This window comes from Dendrobates tinctorius, unplaced genomic scaffold (genome assembly GCF_039654945.1).
Source record: "Dendrobates tinctorius isolate UK_male_01 unplaced genomic scaffold, ASM3965494v1 ptg000094l, whole genome shotgun sequence".
NCBI lineage: Eukaryota > Metazoa > Chordata > Amphibia > Anura > Dendrobatidae > Dendrobates > Dendrobates tinctorius.
Window position 1 is genome coordinate 11,233,631 of NW_027361762.1, and position 11,370 is coordinate 11,245,000.

Genomic DNA, 11,370 nt, shown 5'->3' on the forward strand with positions numbered 1-11,370 from the left:
ACACTTGGAATGCACGGTGTTTAGTCTCGACGCAGCAGAAATCCCTCCCAAGGGACGAGGTCGTAGGCAACATTTTGGGTGACCTGGTGAAGGTCCGTTCTCTGGAGTTTGAGAGGTTGGGTACGAGGAAGGCCTCTCAACTTTGGAGAGGTCTTTCCTTTTAAGATCGTACTCTAGGGAGAGCTAGGCCCGTGTGAATGAAGTAGGGACAGCATAAGTTTCACCCGGGTGTGATAGGGACAGAGGTAGGGGCAGATAGGGACAGGGAGGGACAGGCACTGAGGGTCAGATAGAGAGTTAGTCATGTTAAGTTAGGTAGAATAGGGATAGAGAGGGTCAGATAGGGACAGTTTCTTTAGGGACAGTAGTAGGGACAGTTTTTAGTATTCTTTTAGGGACAGGATGAATGCGTTAGGTAGGGAGAGGGCCTCAAGAACTCCCTTCCTGGTGGTGGGCTGGTGCATGTCACAGTAGCCTTTTTGTTTTGAAGATACTTCAAATGGATATTGGGCTTGCAGGCACTGAACTTGGGTCTGCAAGGGTAAAGTGTTAATGAGTGTTAATGATGTTAATAAAGATATGGTAGTCATGGGTTATTGAAGGTGTTGTATATACTTGTATATATTTGTGTGTTTTGTATCTGTACTTTCGTTATTACAGTAGTGTGCTATTTTATTTAGTTAGGAGTGAATGGGGGGGTACAGTGAGGTTGGGAGGGGGGTGAATGGGGCGTGAAAGGGAAGGAAACAAGACTTCATCAAAGGAGATGGACAAACCGTGGAAAAGTAAAAGAAGAAAATAAAGTATGGACCACGTGGAGGAAAGGTTTGGGTGCTGGTTGGGTTTTTTTTCCCAGGAACATAAACTTTTGTTTCTGGGAGTAGATGTGATAGGCCATGAACATTGATGGACCTGAGGTGTGGTGATGGGTATAATTATAAAAAAAAAAAAAAAAAAAAATTTTTGTGTAGTATAATATAAGGATGAGGTATTTTTTCGGCCAAAGTGGCTAAGGGTTGTGTTAAGGCAGTGGGCCAGATAATTTTTGTTCTCTTTTTTTTGTATATAGGTATGCATGGGAGTATGATTGAAAATGTGAATGGTGTGTGTGTGTAAATGGAGGGTTATTTTTTGTTTTTCATGGTTTTTTTTATATCTTTTCTTGAGTAGGTTCCTGCTGGGGGTCCCAAGCTGCAAAGCTTGGACAAAATTAAGATGAAGGCATGGACCCTTTTTTCGCGGCGCAGGTTTTGGTATTTGTCTTATGGTTAATTTGAGTTTTTTGTATGTTGTTTCTGTTCTGGAATGTTTGTTTGTGTTTTGTACTTTTATAAATAAAAAGAGATCCAGCTCCAGTTGCACCTGAGGAGGAAAGGGAGGAGCCGCGCTGCTGGTGGGAGCTGTGTGGGAAAGGACTGCTGCTAATCTCCTGGGAAGGGAGGATTTTCTACCTGGACTCTGTTACCTGCCCCCTTCCCAGGCAAGGAGAGACTTCCCTGGGACTGAGCTTCGGGGCTGGGCCCCTGGCTCCCACCCTCCGGCAAGCCTGCTGGGGGTGGGGGGCCCTTTTACCATCTGTGTACCATCCAGCCAGTCCCAGGGATGGGAAGAAGGAGAAGCCAGGGAGGCCGCAAGGAGGCTCCAGGGACAGAGTCTCCCGGAGGCAGCGTCATGGCGGACCCCCCCGGAGGTAAGGCCTCAGCCAGCAGGGGTGCAGCGGGAGCCCCCAATACCATCTGGGGCTCCAGGGTTGCGGGAGAGCCGGCCACAACCTATGCCTCCCGCATCCACGCTCACCTCAGGGAGTATGAGGAGGCCGGTAGTGATCTGGTAAAACTCCGGGGGGAGCTGCAGGGAGTCCGGGTCATCTCAAAAAATCGGCTCCCTGCAGAGCAGAGAACCGGAGTGGCCGCCATGATAGTGAACCTGAAGAGGGAGATCAAGGCCCTGGAGACGAGGAGAGCGGCTATCCTGGACGGCAGCGGTCCCTTCCAGGAGAAGCTTGTGAACGATGACCGGTTTAGGGCCCAAACCAGTGGGTCTCCTGGGGGGTCAGGAGGCTCTGCCCAGGTGGAGGAGGAGGAGGAAGATGGCGGACCATCGGCGCCAGCCCCACCTGAAGACCTGGTGAGCAACATCGGATCCCAGGTAACATGCAGCGGGATTACCCCTGAGCAAGTGGCTCCCCCGCTGGACTCCAGTTACTCGGAGGAAAGTGGGTGCGAGGGGGAGGAAGGCGGTAGTGGTGGTAGTAGTGAGGGGGGCTGCCTCGTCCTGCAGCAAGTGAGGCAGATCGAGTCCCCGGCGCGATTTGGCACGCTGCTGTTTGGGGACGAGATCTGCCCAGAGGACGGGGCAACTGGGAAGAGGAGAAAAAAAAACAAAAAATAAAACACCTCAATGCTGGCTGAAAAGCTGGTGTTTGCTCCTCTTCCCGGGGCCTCCCTGTCCCGTTGTATGGAACCCGCTGCCCACCCCGGCTCGGGCCCTGTGGTGGGTCCGCAGCAAGGGAGCGGGCAGAGTGATGTATGCCTGGACTTAGCTGTCGCACCTAGTGGTGGCAGTGGGAGTTCAGGCAGCGACATGGAGGTCAGTGCTGGTGCCAGCGGTGTAAAAGCCGCTGGCGGTATGTGTAGTGGTGATGTCCGGGCTCAGTCCCCGGTGGCAGGGGGGGCTGGCCCGGCGCCAGGTACAGCCAGGGCCGCACCTCCGGCGGCGAGTGCTGGGGCTTCTGGGCCCCCCACGTACGGATCCGTTAAGTCTGGATCGCTTATGGGGGTCCAGAAGCCTAAAAAGGGAGAGCAGACAGTAAAATCCCAGCTCAGGCGGTGTAAGGTGCTGGTAGCTCCCCTGTCGGCGCCCGTGGTGAGAGCGGGGTCTCCTGCACGTCGACCCAAAAAGGGGTCCGTGCGGGGGGCTCCGCCACCACTGGGTGACATGGGGGAGTGGCCGGCCTTGCCCGCCCTGAGCGGTGGGCGCAGAGTGGCAGCGGTGGTCTGTGAGGGGGGCGTGGCCTCCCCGAGTGTTGCCCGGCCTGCAGAGGCTGCGGCATGCGGGGGGGAGCGTGTCCTCCTCGGCCATAGTCCCGCCCGCTAAGCCTGCATCACCCGGGGGGCGTGGCCTCGCAAGGGGCCGCTGCTCTGCCTGTGGTGGCTGTGGCTGGCGGAGGGGGCGTGGCCTCGGCGGTCGCGGCTCCGCCCACTGCGCTGACGTCACCCAGGGGGGGGCCTCGCAAGAGGTCGCTGCCCAACCTGGTGGGGCTGCAGCCGGTGGGGGGGGCGTGGCCACGGCGTGCCCGCGGCCCTCTGTCCCACCCACCCTTCCCAGCAACATGCAGTTAACCCCCAAAGCTGGTGGGGAGTTGTCGGGGTCCCCGGCCCACCTACCGTCACCTGGGGGTGCGGGGGCTCCGTCGCTTCCTGTGGTGCCAGCTGCGGGGGTGAAGAGAGGAGGAGCAGGGCAGGGAGCGGTGCCAGAGGCCGTCCCTGCCCAGAGCAAAAGTGAAACTAAAAAAAAATGATGATGATGACGGGAGAGTCAAAAAAAATGAGCTGGGCCCAGGAGCTGCTGCTGCTGCTCCCGGACACAGTCAGGACACACTGAGCCTCCAGTACATGGAGGCTCTTAAAGGAGCAGCGGCACTCCTGGCCAACAAACTGAGTGCACAGAGCAGCCAGGTGAGAGGGCCCCCAGCAGGCGGGGAGGGGAAGGGCAGTGTAAATAATGGTAAAGGTGGTAATGTAAATAGTGATGTTGATAGTAATGTTAATAATGGTGTCACGGGTGCAAGTATGAGTGAGAGCGAGTATGAAAGTGACATTTTTGAGGAGTTGTTTGTGGATGTGAGTGGAGATGTGAGTGAAATGGATGAGGGAGTGAGTGCGGGTGTGAATGGGTCTGAAAGGGCTGGGGTGAATGCCAATAATGAAGGAGCAAATGGGAGAGTGGCTGGGAGGGTGAATGAGGGTGCGAGTGCAAGTGGTGGTAGTAGTGGGAGGGCTGGCCCGTCTGCCCCCCCAGCCGCAAGGCCCCAACGTAGTTATGCGGGGGCCGCGGCTGGGGGTCAGGGTGGTCCTCGGGGTGGTTCTGGGGGGGTCTCCTCGCCTCCGGGCTCCAGGGACGGCGTTTTGCACCGCCGTTTCCTGGAGGCTCTCAAAAAAGGGGAACGATCGATAATCGTAGAGGGGAGGTCGGTGGACCTGTCTTTCTGGATAGAGAGACATGGCCTGGCCGCCTTCCAAAATCAAAGGGAGGGAGGGACTGTTTGGTCTCTCCCCACAGCCGGGCAAGGGCCGCCAAGAAGGAATGTGGTCCGTCTTAGGTGGGGGGGCAATGATGCGTGCCCGCCTAGGAGTAGGGTAGTGGAGCTCCTCCTTAAGATGGGCTTCGGGGCGAATGACATCTTTGCCCTCATACATCCTTCGGCGTCCCGCTTCTTCGACGTCAGTTTCGTGCGGCCAGAGGGGCTTGAGCTCTTCTGGTCAAATTACGAGCTGGTGCAAGAAGAGCCCGGATGGCGAGACTTCGTTGCACAAGCGGTGTCTCGCCAAAACTCCGTCAAGCGAGTGACCGTGGTTACGTGTAACGAGTCACTTGCCGGCGTGGACATAATGACATGGCTTTCCCGTTATGGGGAGGTCACCGAGGTCCCCAAAAAAAATCGGGACGAGTTCGGCATTTGGTCGGGGGGCTGGACCTTCATGGTTAAGTTGAAGGTTTCCGGCGGCACGGTCACCCACATCCCTTCCTCGGCGTTCCTGGGAAGGGACAGGATCCTGGTCTTCTACCAGGGGCAGCCGAAGGTCTGCCACAAGTGCGGCGACCCCACTCACTTCAGCGCAAGCTGCAAGGTACAGAAATGTGCCTTGTGTGGTGGGGTGGGTCATCTCGCCGCCTTGTGTAAGGACATTCGCTGTCACCTGTGTGGTGATCTAGGTCACCCTCTCAGTCACTGCCCTCGCTCCTTCTCCAATGCCGCTGCAGGCCCGGCGGGGGGACACCGTGAGGGAGAAACCCCTGGCGGTGTTCCGGCTGCTGTGGCAGGTGGTGGCGGAGGGGAGGTGGCTGAGGGACCAGTGAGGAAGGGCAAAGCTGCTAAGAGGGGCCCCGCATATGAGCGGAGGCAGGCAAAATGCCAGGAGGACAGGGGGCGGGTGGAGACTCGGGCAACCGGGTCAATGCCTGCTCCTCCCTCCAGGCCCGTGGCAAAAGCCTCTGAGGTCCTGAGGGAGAGCGAGGTGAGAGAGGAGATCAGGAGGATGGAGAGGGAGGATAAAGCGGCTGACTCTGACGAATCCTCACAGTATGAAAGTGTTGATGAGGAGGTCCAGAGGCAGCCTACAACATCAGGTGGCAGGAACAAGCGTAAGGCCAACCATAAATCGGGGAGGAAGAAGGCTGGCAAGCCCTCAAAATCTCCCCCGCCCCCGACCGTCAGAGTGCATACGGAAGGGCCCGCTGACCCCCCTCTGATCAGTCTCTCCAACCGGTTCAGCGTCCTCGGAGGCTCAGATGATGAGCCGCAAGACGGGGATGCTGGGCAGGAGGTACCACTGGAGAGTCCTTCAGGGGATGGTGGAGTCCGTCCTTCAGGGGGCACTGTTCCTCCTGAGGGGGGGACAGACCTGGAACCCGGGGGCGAGGATACCGGGAGGGGTGGGATGGACACATCGGGGGCTTCCCTAAAAAGGAAGGTGTCCGACCTCTCCCCAGGTGAAGGTGATAGCGGGGTGGGTAAGAAATTGGCCATCCAACTCGATCACCCATGATGGCTGAACTCGCCCCGTTGACGCTGGCGTCCATTAATGTCGCTAGCATAAAGTCAGATGCGGCTCGCTTCACGGCCTTTGATTTTTTCTCCCGGATTGAGGCAGAAATGTTATTTTTGCAGGAGACCAGACTAACGGACATGGGGGCCATCCATAAAGCACGGAGTGAGTGGAGGTGCGGGCCCTCATACTGGTCTCTTGCGGCCGAGCCGTATAGCGGGGTGGCGGTCCTTTTTAAGACCGCGGATGTGGAATGCAGACGGGTTACCGAGTTGGAAATGGGGAGGTGCCTGATCCTTGATGTCTTCATGAGGGGACAAGAGCTTCGGCTCATAAACATCTACGGCCCACAGTCAAAGTGGGACCGCAAATGTCTCTTCCTGAGGATCAAGCCCTTTCTTTTTACGAGCCGGCAGGTGGTCTTCGGTGGGGACTTCAATACCATTACGAGGTCCCGTGACCGGGGGGGTCCCGGAGATCGCCTGGCTTATGACAGCGTCGCGTTAAATAGCATAGCCAGTGAAGCTCGCCTGGTGGATGTCCACATCCGGCACACCCCAGGTCACGGGGGTTTCAGCTATCATAGGGGTAGCAGCAGGTCTAGAATAGACAGGTTTTTTTTGAAGGAGGACGCCATCTTTTCTGCCGTGTCCGCCGTTGAGGTGGAGTTCTCCGATCACTGTCTAATTTTCTTTTCTCTGAATGTTGCAGAGACTCCTCGGATGGGAAGAGGGCTGTGGAAGCTCAATTCGTCCCTGCTGGAAGAAGCGGAGGTGAGACAATCCTTCGAGGACTTTCTTCAGAGCCAGGTACCGCTGTTGGATCTCTGTAGTAGTAAGTCAGAGTGGTGGGAGATCTTCAAGAAGCGGGTGGCAGGATTCTTCCGCCAGCTCTCGAGCCTCAGGTGTCTGAACAGGCATCGCTTCTACCAGGCCCTGGGGAGGAAACTCGAGCAGCTTGTCTCGACTGGAGGTGACCGTGAGGAAATCTCCAGGGTCAAATCTTTGCTCAAGAGGTGTCAGTACGATAGGCACACATCTTTGGTTTTTGAGAGGGACTTCGGGAAGTACCGCTCGCCCGACCCTTACAGAAACTGTAAGATATCAGTGAATTGTAAGATGGTGACAGGACTGATCGATAGTACAGGGTCCCTGAACAGATCCAAATCAGGGATCCTGGAGGTGGTCAGATCCTTCTACTCTCACCTCTTGGAAAAGAAGGAGCTGGATCGGGACAGGGTATCGGCTTTCCTGGCTGAAGCCATCCCTGAGCCAGGGGGTGATCCCTCTCTTAATGTTTTGGCAGAAGAAATCAGGGAAGAGGAAGTTAGACTGGCCATTGATGGACTCCGGCCCAAGAAATCGCCAGGTCCGGATGGCTTAACATCCGAGTTCTACAAGACTTTTAGGGACTCCTTGGTCCCCCTCTTGACAGGGGTATTTAATGAGTGTCTTTCCTCGGGCACTCTTCCCGAGTCAATGAGGAAGTCGGCCCTCATTATTCTGTCAAAGGGTAAGGATCCGTCCCGTATCGAGAATTGGCGTCCCATAGCGCTTCTCGATACGGACCGGAAGGTTCTGGCCAAGGTGCTGTTTAATCGGCTGGTGAAGTTCGCACCCCGGCTCCTTTCGGGGGCCCAGCACTGCTCTGTTCCAGGCCGCAGTACTTTTAGTGCTGTACTCGGTGTCCGAGAGGCAGTGGAGCAGGGTAGGGCAGGCCACTGGAAGGGGTACTTGCTGTCCTTAGACCAGGCGAAGGCCTTTGACCGGGTCAACCACGAGTACCTCTGGTCCGTCCTTTTGAGGTATGGTCTGCCCGGGAGGTTTGTAATTTGGTTAGAGACCTTATACCGAGGGGCTGAGACTTTTCCGCTGGTGAACGGTTGGTCAGGTCGCCCTTTTGAGGTGGGTTCTGGGGTCCGTCAGGGCTGTCCGCTGAGCCCGCTTTTATACGTGTTCGCGATTGATCCCTTCCTGAGGAGGGTCGATCGTGGACCGTTGGCGGGAGTCGGGATGGACCAGGCGGGCTCTGGGTCCTCTCTGAGGGTGGTGGCGTATGCCGATGATGTTTTCCTTTTCGTATCCTCGAGAGGGGAGGCGGACTGGGTTATGTCGGAGGTGGTACGCTACTCGGAGGCATCCGGATCCATGATCAACAGGGACAAGTGCGAAAGTCTCTGGCAGGGAGGGGGAGATCCTAGTTTTGGTCTCCCGGACACCCTTCCAGGGCCCCAGGCCACCGCCAGAATCCTAGGCATCGATTTCGGCCCCGGGGACTACCCCCAGCAAAATTGGGAGGGCAGACTGAAGATCGCCGCCCAAAAGGTGGACCAGTGGAAGGGTTGGACTTTAACCCTGAGGGAAAGGGTTGCTCTGGCCAAAGGCTACTTGCTACCTTTGTTAATATACCTGGGCAGCATCTGCATCTTGCCAGAACCCCTCTGGACACGGGTCTACAGCCTGTTCTTCCAACTGTTATGGGGGAACAGGCTCAACCTAATTCAGAGGGAGGTCACATACCGCACGAGGAGACTAGGCGGGTTGGGTATGGTCAACCCAGTGGTGTTCTTAGTGAACACCTTTGTTAAGATTAATGTAGCAAACCTCTGGCAGGAGAGGGCTCCTCCGTGGGTAGTCTCCTGTCGGGGTTGGCTTTGGCCCTTCTTCCAGGAATGGGAGACAGGAGGGCGAGTGAAGGACCTCCGTACACCTCATGGGCATCTCCCGGCTTACGCTACCCCGGTTCTGAAGGTGATCCGCCGGTGGGGTCTGGGAATGTGGGAGATCAGGACCATGTCGAGGCAATGCCTTGACAGAAGGGTCCTGATGACCCATTTCCAGAAGCCCCTGGCCCTTAGGGATTGCCCAGGCCGGGATCTGGAGGTCGGGCTGGGGTTGTTAAATTCCAAACGGATCCCCATGAAGTTTTGGGACTTGGCCTGGCGCTGCTTTCACGGGAGACTGTATGTAAGGGACAACCTGAAGTACAGGAACTCTGATGATTGGGGTTGTCCCCGGGAGGAGTGTGGCGACGTGCTGGAAAGCATGGAGCACTTCCTGCTTCATTGTCCCTTTAATGCAGAGGTTTACAACAAGGTGGGTGCTTCCATACGCTGGCCGCGGCTGGCGTCCCTCTCCTACGCTGAGTGGGCCTATGGGGCATTCAGAACCCTGGGTGGTCGGGACCCGTGCACTTTATTCCTAGTCAGTGTAGTGGTTAGGTTCTACACTTGGAATGCACGGTGTTTAGTCTCGACGCAGCAGAAATCCCTCCCAAGGGACGAGGTCGTAGGCAACATTTTGGGTGACCTGGTGAAGGTCCGTTCTCTGGAGTTTGAGAGGTTGGGTACGAGGAAGGCCTCTCAACTTTGGAGAGGTCTTTCCTTTTAAGGTCGTACTCCAGGGAGAGCTAGGCCCGTGTGAATGAAGTAGGGACAGCATAAGTCTCACCTGGGTGTGTAAGGGACAGAAGTAGGGGCAGGTAGGGACAGGGAGGGACAGGCACTGAGGGACAGATAGAGAGTTAGAATGTTAAGTTAGGTAGCATAGGGGCAGAGAGGGACAGGTAGGGATAGTTTCTTTAGGGACAGAAGTAGGGACAGTCTTTAGTTTCTTTGAGGGACAGGGTGAGTGTGTTAGTTAGGGATGGGGCCTCGAGAACTCCCTTCCTGGTGGTGGGCTATTGCATGTCACTGTAGAATTTTTGTTTTGGATACGTTGAATTAATGGATATTGGGTTTGCAGGCACCGATCCTGGGTCTGCAAAGAAGGGAAGAAGGTTGTGTTGGAAAAAAGTATAAGGCTATGTTGGTATATGAAGGTGATGTTGATGCTTGTACATAATTTGGAAGGTTTTTGGTTACTATGTAAAGTGTGTATATACTTTCTTTATTAGTTAGAAGTATGCATGGGAGGGTGTAGTGAGGTTGGGAGGGGGGTGAATGGGGCGTGAAAGGGATGGAAAAGAAGACTTTCAAGAAAGGGACATATCGTGGAAAAAGAGCAAAGAAAGAAAATAAAGATGGACCACGTGGAAGGAAATTAAAGTAAAGATTTGGGATTTGGGTGCTGGGTGAGGGTTTTTTTTCCCGGGAACATAAACTGTTGTTCTACGGGTTAGAAGTGATAGGCCATGAACATTGATGGACCTGAGGTGCGGTGAGGGGGGAAAAAAAAAAAAATTTTTTTTTTTTTTCGGGTGTAGGTTTTTGCCAAAGGCAAGGCTAATTTTCTTATAAGGCAGAATGGGCCAGGATATGGTTTCTCTTTTATTGTATATAATGTATATAGTTAGGGTATGCATGAGTGAAAAAAAAATGGGGTGTGAAGGAGGATGAAAGAGTGTGTGTGGGGTGGATGCGTCATGCTAAGGGTTTTTCTTAAGTTTGTATATGTATAGGTATAGTGGGATCCTGCGGGGGCCCTTTAGGCTGAAAAGTCTGGCTCACTTTTCTGAGAAGGAAAACGTTTATTGCGGGTTTTTTGCACAAAATGAATGTCTGGAATGTGGTATTGTTTGGTTTGTTATGTATTGTCTAGTTTGTCATGTAGTGTATTGTGTTATGTATTGTATTGTGGTTTCTATTTTTTCTAATAAAAAAGAGTTCCAGCTCCAGTAGCGTACACTAAAGCTGCTGCGGTTAAAAAGCTCGTAGTTGGATCTTGGGATCGAGCTGGCGGTCCGCTGCAAGGCGTGCTTCTGCCAGTCCCAGCCCCTTTGCCTTGGGGTGCCTCCCTGATGCTCTTGACTGAGTGTCCCGGGGGCCCGAAGCGTTTACTTTGAAAAAATTAGAGTGTTCAAAGCAGGCAGCCACGCCTGAATACTCCAGCTAGGAATAATGGAATAGGACTCCGGTTCTATTTTGTTGGTTGTCGGAACTGGGGCCATGATTAAGAGGGACGGCCGGGGGCATCCGTATTGAGCCGCTAGAGGTGAAATTCTTGGACCGGCGCAAGACGAACCAAAGCGAAAGCATTTGCCAAGAATGTTTTCATTAATCAAGAACGAAAGTCGGAGGTTCGAAGACTATCAGATACCGTCGTAGTTCCGACCATAAATGATGCCAACTGGCGATCCGGCGGCGTTATTCCCATGACCCGCCGAGCAGCGTCCGGGAAACCAAAGTCTTTGGGTTCCGGGGGGAGTATGGTTGCAAAGCTGAAACTTAAAGGAATTGACGGAAGGGCACCACCAGGAGTGGAGCCTGCGGCTTAATTTGACTCAACACGGGAGACCTCACCTGGCCCGGACACGGAAAGGATTGACAGATTGAAAGCTCTTTCTCGATTCTGTGGGTGGTGGTGCATGGCCGTTCTTAGTTGGTGGAGCGATTTGTCTGGTTAATTCCGATAACGAACGAGACTCTGGCATGCTAACTAGCTACGCGACCCCCGCGGTCCGCGTTCAGCTTCTTAGAGGGACAAGTGGCGCTCAGCCACGCGAGATCGAGCAATAACAGGTCTGTGATGCCCTTAGATGTCCGGGGCTGCACTCGCGCTACACTGAACGGACCAGTGTGTGTCTACCCTTCGCCGACAGGTGTGGGTAACCCGCTGAACCCCTTTTGTGATGGGGATCGGGGATTGCAATTCTTCCCCGTGAA